Genomic DNA, 13,771 nt, shown 5'->3' on the forward strand with positions numbered 1-13,771 from the left:
CCCGTGGGCGTATTTATCCATTATCCGCTGCTGAGACCCGCTCGATGTCCGAATATATTGAGGAGAATCTGGCCAGGGGATTCATCCGGAAATCTACCTCCCCGGCGGGAGCAGGCTTCTTTTTCGTCAAAAAGAAGGACGGCTCTCTCCGTCCCTGTATAGACTATAGAGGCCTTAACCAGATCACGGTGAAGAATAAGTACCCCCTTCTGCTCATTCCGGAGTTATTTGATCGTCTGAGGGGGGCTAGAATCTTCACCAAACTAGACCTCCGTGGGGCGTACAACCTGGTTCGTATCCGTCAGGGGGATGAATGGAAGACGGCATTCAACACCCGGGACGGCCACTATGAATATCTGGTAATGCCCTTTGGCCTCTGTAACGCTCCTGCCGTCTTTCAAGAGTTGGTCAATGACATCTTCCGGGACCTTCTCTACTCCTGCGTAGTGGTGTACCTGGACGACATCTTGGTCTTCTCTCCGGATCTCCAGACTCACCGGAGGGACGTTCGTCAGGTCCTGCTCAGGCAGAACCATCTCTACGCTAAATATGAGAAGTGCCTCTTTGAGCAGACCTCGCTTCCGTTTCTGGGCTACATTATCTCTCAGACCGGCCTACAAATGGATCCTGAGAAACTGTCTGCCATCGAGAAATGGCCCCGACCGGAGGGGTTGAAGGCCATTCAGCGATTCCCTGGGCTTCGCCAACTACTACCGCCTCTTCATACCACACTTCTCTTCCCGGACTGCCCCAATTTCCGCACTCACCCGTAAGGGTACTAATCCCAAAGAGTGGCCGCCCGAAGCAGAGGAGGCCTTTCTTTCCCTAAAACAGGCCTTCTCTTCCGCCCCGGTGCTGCATCGCCCGGACGGCAACAAGCAGTTCTTCCTGGAAGTTGACGCCTCCTCCTCTGGAGCCGAGCGGTACTTACTCAAAAATCATCTTCCGGGAGAATGGTAACTTGTGGCTTCTTCTCCAAACTCTTCTCCTCTTCTGAGTTCAACTATTCCATAGGAGACCGAGAGTTATTGGCCATCAAGCTGGCGTTGGAGGAGTGGCGTTACCTACTCGAGGGGGCTCTTCATCCGGTAATAATTTACACTGACCACAAGAACTTGGCTTACCTCCAGCATGCCCAGAGACTTAACCCGCGCCAAGCCCGGTGGTCCTTGTTTTTTGCGCGCTTTGATTTTGTTCTTCATTTTCGCCCGGCTGACAAAAACGTCAAAGCAGACGCCTTGTCCCGATCCTTTCTGGTGTCCGATCTCGAGGAAGAACCTAAACATATCATCGATCCCGCCAGAGTAATGCAGGTGGCTCCCGTGAGTCTAAATCGTCTCCCTCCCGGTAAGACGTTTGTTTCAGTACCTGATCGGGAGAAGATCCTACACTGGGGCCATTCGTCTAAGCTAGCTGGCCACGCCGGTCAGAAAAAGACCCTCCAGCTTATTGCCCGGCACTATTGGTGGCCTACCCTGCACAAGGACGTAATAGACTTTGTTTCTGCCTGTGTGTCCTGCGCCCGCAACAAAGTCCCGAGACATCTGCCAGCCGGACGCCTCCTTCCGCTTCCTGTGCCTGCTGCCCCCTGGCAGCATATTGCTATGGACTTCATAACTGATCTCCCCGTCTCTGTCGGTTGTACGGTCATTTGGGTGGTCGCTGACCGCTTTTCCAAGATGGCTCACTTTATTCCCCTGCCAGGCCTCCCGTCTGCACCCGAGCTGGCTAAAGACTTTATCCGCCATATCTTCCGTCTTCATGGCCTGCCCCTCCACATCGTGTCGGATCGTGGGGTACAGTTCACCTCACGTTTCTGGAGAGCCACTTGTAAACTACTAGACGTCACCCTGGACTTCTCCTCCGCTTACCACCCACAGTCCAATGGTCAAGTGGAGCGGATCAATCAGAACCTGACCAGTTACCTCCGGCACTTCGTTAATGCCCACCATTCTGACTGGGTGGATCTCCTACCATGGGCCGAGTTCTCTTATAATAATCACGAGAGCGAATCCTCCTCCAAATCCCCGTTTTTTGTAGTTTTCGGTCAGCATCCTCGGATTCCTTTTCCTGTCTCCACCTCTGTGGACAACCCGGCTGCGGAATCTCTCGTTAGCAAATTTTCCTCCATATGGGAGAGTACCCGGTCCGCACTCCTTCTGTCATCCGAGCGTATGAAAAGACACGCTGACAAAAAACGCCTGGATCCTCCACAATTTCGTCCAGGAGATAAGGTCTGGCTCTCATCTAAATATGTTCGACTCAAGATACCTTCTTACAAGTTAGGGCCTCGGTTCATCGGTCCTCTGGAGGTCATCAGTCAGATCAACCCGGTGGCCTATAAATTGAAACTCCCGGCCAACTTACGGATCCCTAACTCCTTCCATGTATCTCTCCTCAAACCCGTGGTGCTTAACTCTTTTTCCAAGTCTACAGGTACGCCTCCTGCTCCGGTTTCCGCTGAGGACGAGTTTGAGGTAGAGAACATTCTTGCTACCAAAAGGGTAAGAGGGAAGACCTTTTTTCTGGTAGATTGGAAGGGGTTTGGTCCTGAGGAGAGAACGTGGGAGCCCCGGGAGAACATCCATGCCCCTCTCATCCTTGCTAAATTTCTGTCTGGCCTAAAAAAGGGGGGGCCTAAAGGGGGGGGTACTGTAGTGCCGGCGTCCCTGCCCTCTGCTAGGCAGGGACGCTGTTCCCCTCACCGCTCTGCTCCGTGCCCAGCGTCCCTCTCCCGCTCTGCTGGCAGCGCGCGCTCCTTCCCGGCCACTGTGCTTAGGGCGCGCGCGCGCGCTCTCCCTCCCTCTTAAAGGGGCCGCGCGTGCCGTCCTAAGGAGTCCCCGGCCAATGGCCGGAGGACTTTACCATATATAAGGCACCTCCTCCAAAATGGAGGTGCCCGAGCAATGTTGTTTGCACCTGTGTCTCACCTGTGCTTCAGCCCTCAGGTCCCGTTGCCAGTTACCTGCCAGTTACCTGCCAGATTCCTGCCTGATTACTTGCTACCTGCCTGCTAGTCTGAGGTCCGACGGTCTGCCTTACTAATCCTGTCAGTCTGTCTAAGGACCAGCCTGCCTGCTCACCTGGGAGCGCACATCAGCTACCTGCCTGCTTGCCTGTGGTCCGACGGTCTGCCTTCCAACTCCTGTCAGTCTGTCTATGGACCAGCTTGCCCGCTCACCTGGGAGCGCACATCTGCTACCTGCCTGCTAGCCTACCTGGAGGCTCCGCCGTCACGTGCTGTGACCACCTGCCTGTCCAGTGACTCCTGCCCGCTCACCTGGGAGCGCTCATCTGCTACCAGTCTGCTTGCCTACCCGGAGGCTCTGCCGTCACGTGCTGTGACCACCCGCCTGTCCAGAGACTTCTGCCCGCTCACCTGGGAGCGCTCATCTGTCGCCTGTCCGCTGGTCTTCCTGGAGGCTCCGCCGTCACATGCTGTGACCACCCGTTCATCCAGAGACTCTCGCCTGCTCACCTGGGAGCTCACGTCTATCTTCAGCCGCCACAGGTCGTACCAACCCTATACCTAGAGACTGCCCCGGTCACTTGCCGTGACCTCCAGCCCGTTCACTCTGAGACTGTCCCGTTCGCCTGCTGAGACTTCCAGCCCGTCTTCCCTGGTCGCCACCCGCTTCCTTACAAGGACCGCCCCCTTGTATAGTAGCTCAGAGGTTCCGCCTCCCAGACCCGTTACATAGGCAGATGGTCACGTGACCGCAAAACACAAGATAGAAACAGAAACAAACAGGAGGGTTCTAACAGTACCCCCTCTTTTATGAGGATCCTCCGGATCCTCCAGGCCCAGGCCTATCCGGAAATCTCCTGTGCAAAGCTCTGACAAGTCTAGGGGCAGAGACATCATCCGCCCTTACCCAGGAGTTTCGGGACCGAAACCTTTCCAAGCGATGAGATACTGCAATCTCCCTCTATGCCCTCTAGAATTCAGGATACGAGAAATTTCATATTCGCCGTCTTCCACCACCGGAGGAACTGTGACAGTGGCATCCCTATCCGATACATCAGCCTTTTTCAACAAGGAAACATGAAACACAGGATTAATCTTCCAGGAGGTGGGGACCTCCAACCTAACAGCAGACTGGTTAACCACCTGAAGCATCTTAAATGGCCCCACAAACTTCGGACTCAGATTCTTTGAGGACAACCAAACCATGTCACCCACAGTAAACAAAACCTCTTTACTTTTCCTGTTAAAATACTTCTTGGACTTTTTGTTAGCCTCTTGAAGGTTACAATGTACATTAGTCCAAACTCTCTCCAAATCACCGGAAAAATTCTCCTCCGGCACCCGCCGACCCCAATTTGGAGAACGAACCAAAAGACGGATGTCTCACAGTACAACAAAAAAAAGGAGAACACCCAGCAGAGGAGGATGTATGGTTGTTAAGAGCAAATTCTGCGAGTGGCAGAAACTCAGACCACCCCTCTTGATTGTCTGCCACAAAACAACGCAAAAACTGTTCAACATCCTGGTTCTTTCTTTCAGTCTGTCCATTAGACTCAGGATGATACCCAGACGAAAATGACAAATGGACTCCCAACCTGTCGCAAAAAGCACGCCAAAAGCGAGCCACAAACTGAGGTCCCCTATCAGAAACAATGTCGGTGGGAACACCATGGAGCCTGACAATTTCCTTAACAAACGCCTTAGCGAGTGTCTTTGCGCAGGGTAGCTTAATGAATGGAACCAAATGACACATCTTGCTAAAACGGTCCACGACCACCCAGATGACAGTGAAAGCCTCGGACACAGGAAGGTCAGTAATAAAATCCATTGCAAGATGCGTCCAAGGCGCACTAGGAACCTCCAGAGGGCAAAGCAACCCCGCAGCAGGGGTATGTGAAGCCTTTGACCTAGCACACACCGTACATTGACGCACCCACTTGATGACCTCCTTCTGCCACCCAGGCCACCAAAAACTGCGACTGATAAGTCTCTTAGTCTCAGAAATTCCTGGATGACCTGCCAACCGAGACTCATGATACTCCGCAAACAAATCTCTCCTAAAGGTTCTAGGCACAAACAACCTCCCATGGAGAGTGTTAGATGGGGCATCCTCTTGGGCTTTAAGAATCCCATCTTCCAAAACGGAGTCCAATGCTGCTACCACAACTCCTTTCTGTAAAATGCTCTCCTCCTCCTCGGTACCAACCATGGGAGAAAAGCTGCGAGATAAAGCATCAGCTTTAACATTCTTAGTACCAGGGATATAAGTAACAGAAAAATTAAACCGAGAAAAAAAATGTGCCCACCTAGCTTCATAGAATCATAGAATGGTAGAGTTGGAAGGGACCTCCTGGGTCATCTGGTCCAACCCCCTGCTCAAACCAGGATTCACTAAATCATCTCAGACAGATGTCTGTCCAGCCTCTGTTTGAAGACGTCCATTGAAGGGGAACTCACCACCTCTCGTGGCAGCCTGTTCCACTCATTAATCACCCTAACTGTCAAAAAGTTTTTTCTAATATCTAATCTGTGTCTCCTCCCATTTAGTTTCATCCCGTTGCTTCTAGTCTTTCCCTGTGCAAATGAGAATAAAGATGATCCTTCTACAATGTGACAGCCCTTGACATATTTGTAGACAGCTATTAAGTCTCCTCTCAGTCTTCTTTTTTGCAAGCTAAACATTCCCAAATCCTGCAACCGTTCCTCATAGGACATGGTTTGCAGACCAGTCACCATTCTGGTCGCTCTTCTCTGAACTTGTTCCAGTTTGTCTATGTCTTTTTTAAAATGTGGTGCCCAAAACTGTACACAGTATTCCAGATGAGGTCTGACCAAAGAGGAGTAAAGACCGATAATGACTTCACGTGATCTAGACTGTATGCTTCTGTTAATACATCCCAGAATTGTATTTGCCTTTTTTGCTGCTGCATCACACTGTTGACTCATGTTCAGTCTATGATCTATTAGTATACCTAAGTCTTTTTCACATGTACTGTTGCTTAGCTCTATTCCTCCCATTCTGTATATGCTTTTTTCATTTTTATTGCCCAGATGTAGTACTTTGCATTTTTCCCTGTTAAAAACCATTCTGTTGGTTGCTGCCCACTGCTCCAGTTTATTTAGGTCTTTTTGAATCCTCTCTCTCTCTTCTCTAGTATTAGCTATCCCTCCTAGCTTTGTGTCATCAGCAAATTTAATCAGTTTACCCTCAATTCCTTCATCTAAATCATTGATGAAGATGTTGAACAATACAGGTCCCAGGACAGAGCCCTGTGGTATCCCACTTGAGACATTCATCCAGCTGGATGTGAAGCCATTTACAACCACCCTTTGAGTCCGATCACTAAGCCAGTTATGAATCCACCTAACAGTTGCCTGGTCCATTGCATACTTGGTCATTTTTTCAATAAGGATGGTGTGAGATACTTTGTCAAATGCTTTGCTGAAGTCAAGATATACTATATCTACAGCATTTCCCTGATCCACCCAGTCAGTGATTCTGTCATAGAAGGAAATTAAGTTAGTCTGACATGACTTGTTAGTTACAAACCCATGCTGACTCTGGTTAATCACTTCATTCTTATCCAGGTACTTACATACATGATGTTTAATAATTTGTTCAAAGATCTTTCCTGGTATAGAAGTCAGACTCACCGGCCTATAGTTCCCTGGGTCCACCTTCTTCCCCTTTTTGAAGATAGGAACAACATTTGCTCTTCTCCAGTCTTCTGGGACTTCTCCTGTTCTCCAAGAATTTTCAAAGATTATGGAGAGTGGTTCTAAAATTTCTTCTACGATCTCCTTCAGTACTCTGGGGTGTAATTCATCTGGACCTGGAGACTTGAACTCATTTATGTTAGCTAAATATTCCCTCACAATCTTTCTGTTTACAGATAACTTGGATTCTTCTATTCCTTTAAAAGGACAGTGAAAATCAGTTGATGTTACATTTTCTTTCTGAGAGAAAACAGATGCAAAATAGGAATTAAAAAGTTTGGCCTTCTCAACATCCTCTCTTACCATTTCTCCATTTTCATCCTGTAAAAATCCTATAGCATCTTTGACTTTTCTTTTACTTTTGACATACCCCCAAAATCCTTTTTTATTGCTTTTGACATCTCTTGCAAGCCTTAATTCATTGTCAGCTTTAGCTAACCTGATACGTGCCCTACAGGATCTGCAGACTGCATTATAATCTTCTTTAGATATGCCTCCCTCTTTCCATTTAATAAACATTTCTTTCTTTCTTTTTAGTATGTGTTTAAGTTCTGTGTTCATCCATCCTGGTTTCCTTAAATGCTTCCCATTCTTCCTACTTTTCGGGATTGTTAACGATTGTGCTTTGAGAATCTCATTTTTAAAAATTTCCCATCCTTCCTGGACATTTTTGTCCTTAAGGACATCCAGCCATTGGATCCCTCCTATTCTCTTTCTGAGTCTCTTAAAATCTGCCTTTCTAAAATCTAACCTTGAAGTTTGAGTCTTCACATGTCTTCCTCCTCTAGTTATCCAAAATTCTATAATAGCATGATCGCTGCCTCCTAGGGTCCCAGCCACCTTTACCTCCTCAACCATTTCCTCCCTGTTTATAAGGATTAGATCCAAAGTAGCAGATCCCCTTGTTTTCTCCCCTACCTTTTGGAAGATAAAGTTGTCAGCAAGAGAGGATAAGAATTTGCTTGACCTGTTAGTTTTACTTGAGAGAGATTCCCAACAAATGTCTGGATAGTTGAAATCTCCCATGACCACTACGTCATATTTTTTGGAGAACTTGGTCATTTGATACATAAAGAGTTCATCCATATCTTCAGCTTGCCCAGGTGGCCTGTAGTAAATGCCTACAATGGTGTGCTTTCCGTTGTTCTCTCCTTGTATTCTTACCCAAACAGTTTCCACAGAACTCCCAGTCTCTGAAGCTTCAATCTCTGTGCAGATATACACTTTTCTAACATACAATGCGACACCTCCTCCTCGTTTATCAATTCTGTTTCTTGCAAATAAGTTGTATCCTTTTAGCCTTTTATTCCAATCATGTGTATCGTCCCACCAAGTTTCAGTGATTCCAATGACATCATATTTCTTTTCCTGCATTAGTAGTTCCAATTCTCCTTGTTTGTTGCCCATGCTTTGTGCATTTGTATAAAAACATTTTAGTTTGTGATTGGTTTCTCTTCCTCCCATATTTTTATTTAGATTTTTTTGTCTTTGTTCTTTCTTTCCACTTCCAGTAACAGAGATCTCAATAGTATTTGTCAGCTGTATGGCTTTTTCTGGCCTTTTGCTTCCCTTCCCACATTGTTCTAGTTTAAAGCTCTCCTGATGAGTGTAGCAAGACGACTTCCAAATACATGTTTTCCAGTCTTCGTAAGGTGCACCCCATCTCTAGCAAGTAGTCCATCGTATAGGTAATTCATCCCGTGATCCAGAAATCCAAATCCTTGTTGACGGCACCATCGACGTAGCCAGTTGTTCACCTGTAGAATCTTATTCCACCTCATTGTTCCATGGTCATCCACTGGGAGGATGGATGAGAAGACCACCTGCGCTCCCAATTCTTTCACTTTCTTGCCTAAGTCTTCAAAGTCACTGCAGATGGTTTCCAGGTCCTTTCTTGCGGTGTCATTTGTCCCCACATGTATTAGCAGGAATGGGTAGTGATCTGTAGGTCTGAAGAGTCTTGATATCCTGTCAGACACATCTTTAATTTTTGCTCCAGGAAGACAGCACATTTCTCTTGAGGTTATGTCTGGTCTGCAGATAGCGGCCTCTGTTCCTCTTAACAGGGAATCCCCCATGACCACCACTCTTCGTTTTTTCTTCACAACATTCTTCTTTCTCCATCCAGGAGGATTCTGAGGACTTACAAGGTTATTCCTTGCTGGCAAAGTCTTATCTTGCTGTATTTCTTCAAGGTTCTCCTGCGTGAGAGCCTGGTACTGGTTCCTGAGCAGTATGGGTGCTGACTGCCTCTTGATCCTCCTGCTTCTGTGGGTCACATGCTTCCATTCCTCTGTTTCGTCAGGTGCAGTTCGAATTTCTTCTCTTTCTGAATCATGAAGAGATAATTCTGCTCTGTCTAAGAACTCTTCACCTTCCTTAATGATTTTCAAGGTAGTTAACCTCTCTTCTAGATTTCGCAACTTTTCCTCCAACAGGGACACAAGCTTGCATTTCTGGCATGTGAAGTTTGGCTTTTGAACTGGCAAGTCTGTGAACATGTAGCAGGATATGCAGCTCACCAAATGGCTCCTGGACTCTTCCATGTTCTTACTGTTAATGTTCTGAAAACAGTGAAAAATGCTTCAAAATGCAGTGGAAATCTGCAAATTATCTCCTCAGGACTCCTCCCCTGGTTTACCGATGTCCTCTTTTCAGCTCCAACAGCCAAAATCCAGTGTTCTTTGAGCTCGCGGAGACTCTTCACTTACCCCAAAATGCAGTGGAAATATGCAAATTATCTCCTCAGGACTCCTCCCCTGGTTTACCGATGTCCTCTTTTCAGCTCCAACAGCCAAAATCCAGTGTTCTTTGAGTTCGCGGAGACTCTTCACTTACCCCAAAATGCAGTGGAAATATGCAAATTATCTCCTCAGGACTCCTCCCCTGGTTTACGGGCATTCAAGCGCTTGGCAGCATCCAGATAGATCAAATTCTTATGATCTGTGAAAACCTGAATAGGAAATATAGCGCCTTCCAAGAAATGACGCCAATGTTCAAACGCGAGTTTAATAGCCAGCAATTCCCGATTACCAACATTGTAATTAAGTTTGGTTTCTGAAAATTTTTTCGAAAAAAAAAGCACAGGGATGTACTCCATCCTTGTTCTCCTGAGACAAAACTGCACCGACCCCCACCGAAGAAGCATCGACTTCGACCAAAAAAGGCTTGGTCTCATCAGGCTGCATAAGGATAGGGGCAGAACTGAACCTCTCCTTGAGATACACAAAAGCTTCAATGGCCTCAGTAGTCCACTGGACCGTATTCGCACCTTTCCTGGTGAGATCGGTCAGCGGCTTAACAATTATAGAAAAATTCTTAATTTCCTGTAATAATTGGCGAAACCCAAAAATCTCTGTATCGATTTCAAACCAATAGGCCTAGGCCATTCCTGCACAGCCTGAACCTTCACCGGGTCCATCTCAAAGCCCTCGCTGGAGATAATGTAGCCCAAAAAACTAATTCTCTGCACAGCGAACTCACATTTCTCCAGCTTAGCAAAAAGTGAATTATCACTAAATAACTGCAACACTTCACTTACACTCTGCCAATGGGACTCCAGATCTGGTGAATAAATCAGAATGTCATCCAAATACACAACCACATTCTTACCAATTAAAGGTCCTAGGATGTCATTAATAAGGTTCTGAAAAAACGTGGGTGCATTGGTAAGACCAAAAGGCATCACCAGATTCTCAAAATGACTTACCGGAGTGTTAAAAGCAGTTTTCCATTCATCACCCTCCTTCACTCGTAACAAATTGTATGCCCCCCGGAGATCAATTTTAGAGAACCACTTGGCCCCCACTAACTGGTTAAACAAGTCAGAAATTAACGGCAATGGGTAAGAATTGCGTACGGTAATCTTATTAATTTCACGAAAGTCCAGACATGGACGTAAACCCCCGTCCTTTTTTTTAACAAAGAAAAATCTAACGGCCACAGGCAACTAATGTGACCAGCAGCCAGGCTCGTCTGTATGTATTCCTCCAAGGCCTTTCTCTCAGGGATAGTCAGATTAAATAAGCGACTCTTGGGAAGAGTAGCTCCAGGGACAAACTCAATGGTGCAATCATAGTCCCTATGAGGAGGTAAAACTTGCGACTCCTCCTCTGAAAAAACCTTCCAAAAATCCTGAATAGGTACAGGTAATTCCCCTTTTTCCACAGCCGCAATGCGACCATTACAACACTTATCATAGCACTTAGGACTCCAAGACTTAATCTCATTAGTAGACCAGTCCAGTAAAGGATTGTGCAGTTTTAACCAAGGCAAACCTAAAACGACTGGAGAGGGTAAATTATTTAATACCACCAAATCCAAAATTTCTTGGTGAATACCATTGATAGTGAGGGGAAATGCCACAACCTTGTGAGTAATACATTTCAAAGGAGTGTTATCAATTGCAATCACAGAAATAGGTGATGACAAAGGTTTGGATTCCAATTTAAGTTTTTCCAAAAACCCCTTATAAATCACATTAAGTGTTGAGCCACAATCCACAAATACAGTGCCTACAAGTAGTATTCAACCCCCTGCAGATTTAGCTGGTTTGATAAGATGCAAATAAGTTAGAGCCTTCAAACTGCAAACGAGAGTAGGTTTTATGAACAGAAGCATAAATCTTACAAATCAAAAAGTTATGTTGCTCAGTTGAATTTTATTAAATTTTAAACATAAAAGTGTGGGTCAATTATTATTCAACCCCTATGTTTAATATTTTGTGGAATAACCCTTGTTTGCAATTACAGCTAATAATCGTCTTTTATAAGACCTGATCAGGCCGGCACAGGTCTGTGGAGTTATCTTGGCCCACTCCTCCATGCAGATCTTCTCCAAGTTATCTAGATTCTTTGGGTGTCTCATGTGGACTTTATTCTTGAGCTCCTTCCACAAGTTTTCAATTGGATTAAGGTCAGGAGACTGACTAGGCCACTCCAACACCTTGACTTTTTCCCTCTTGAACCAGGCCTTGGTTTTCTTGGCTGTGTGCTTTGGGTCGTTGTCTTGTTGGAAGATGAAATTACGACCCATCTTAAGATCCTTGATGGAGGAGCGGAGGTTCTTGGCCAAAATCTCCAGGTAGGCCGTGCTATCCATCTTCCCATGGATGCGGACCAGATGGCCAGGCCCCTTGGCTGAGAAACAGCCCCACAGCATGATGCTGCCACCACCATGCTTGACTGTAGGGATGGTATTCTTGGGGTCGTATGCAGTGCCATCCAGTCTCCAAACGTCACGTGTGTGGTTGGCACCAAAGATCTCGATCTTGGTCTCATCAGACCATAGAACCTTGAACCAGTCTGTCTCAGAGTCCTCCAAGTGATCATGAGCAAACTGTAGATGAGCCTTGACATGACGCTTTGAAAGTAAAGGTACCTTACGGGCTCGTCTGGAACGGAGACCATTGTGGTGGAGTACATTACTTATGGTATTGACTGAAACCAATGTCCCCACTGCCATGAGATCTTCCCGGAGCTCCTTCCTTGTTGTCCTTGGGTTAGCCTTGACTCTTCGGACAAGCCTGGCCTCGGCACGGGAGGACACTTTCAAAGGCTGTCCAGGCCGTGGAAGGCTAACAGTAGTTCCATAAGCCTTCCACTTACGGATGATGCTCCCAACAGTGGAGACAGGTAGGCCCAACTCCTTGGAAAGGGTTTTGTTCCCCTTGCCAACCTTGTGACCCTCCACGATCTTGTCTCTGATGGCCTTGGAATGCTCCTTTGTCTTTCCCATGTTGACCATGTCTGAGTGCTGTTCACAAGTTTGGGGAGGGTCTTAAATAGTCAGAAAAGGCTGGCAAAAGAGATCTTTAATCCACACATGTGAAGCTCATTATTCTTGGTGCCTGAACTACTTCTTAATACTTTAGGGGGACCAAACAGAATTCTTGTGGTTTGAGGGGTTGAATAATAAATGACACTCTGAATTAACTTTTTACGTTTAAAAAAAAAAAAAAAAAAAATTTGCTGCAGTGCATTTCCCACTTCCAGGCTGATCTACAGTACAAATGTCACAATGCCAAGTTAATTCCGCATGTGTCAACCAGCTAAATCTGCAGGGGGTTGAATACTACTTGTAGGCACTGTACCTGAAATTCAATCAAATCTTCCTGCAATGAGGTACTCCCAGAAATAAATACTCCCTTAGAGCTCAAACAAGCAATACGGGCGTAACTGACCTTTTTTTTTCTTTACTTAAACGAAGCTCACAGTTCTTAATCAAATGGTCAGTTTTACCACAGTAAAAACACAATCCCTTGGAAAACCTGCGGTCTCTTTCCTGAGAGGGGAGTGGCATCGCCCCAACCTCCATCGGTTCTCCGCCGTCCGAGCAGACCCTCTGGGGACTAGGAGCTGCCATTGCAGGAATTTTTTCATCATTAACCCTGGCACGCAGTCTCCTGTCCACACGTATAGCTAATTGCATGGCTTCCTGCAAGGTCTCAGGTGCTGGAAATGCAATCAGCAGATCCTTAACCCTTTCACTTAGACCAGCAAGAAAAAAACATTTTAACGCCGAATCATTCCATTTTACTTCAGAAGACCACCTTCTGAAGTGTGTACAATAATTTTCAACATCACCTGACCCCTGCTTCAAACGTCTCAGTTCTGTCTCAGCAGATGAGACTCGATCAGGATCGTCATACAATAGCCCCATAGCAGAAAAAAAATCCTCCACTGACCTAAAACACGGATCATTAGGTTGGAGAGAAAAGGCCCACCCCTGTGGTTCCTTGCGCAAAAGTGACATGATAAACCCAATGCCCTGTGATTCATTCCCAGAGGACCTTGGTCTCAAACGAAAATATAATAAACAAGCATTTTTAAAGGAAAAAAAATCTTGTTGTTTAACATAAAAAATATCAGGCAGTCCTACCTTCGGTTCCACAAAATGCGCTCCAGAGCAGCTGCTCACGTGTTGCCGGAGATCGGACACCTCCAGAGACAGTCCCTGCAGGCGTTGAGCCAAATCTTGAACAGAAACCATACTGATCCCTGGATTTCTTTCCTTAAAGTTTTTGTTTGGGCTGGACTTACTGTTATGATCTGCAACATAGGCTAAGGGAAGATGGGGAGAGCTGTC

Source organism: Phyllobates terribilis, unplaced genomic scaffold, assembly GCF_046119375.1.
Source record: "Phyllobates terribilis strain yellow unplaced genomic scaffold, ASM4611937v1 Scaffold_1__5_contigs__length_1240528914, whole genome shotgun sequence".
In the NCBI taxonomy this organism is placed as follows: Eukaryota; Metazoa; Chordata; class Amphibia; order Anura; family Dendrobatidae; genus Phyllobates; species Phyllobates terribilis.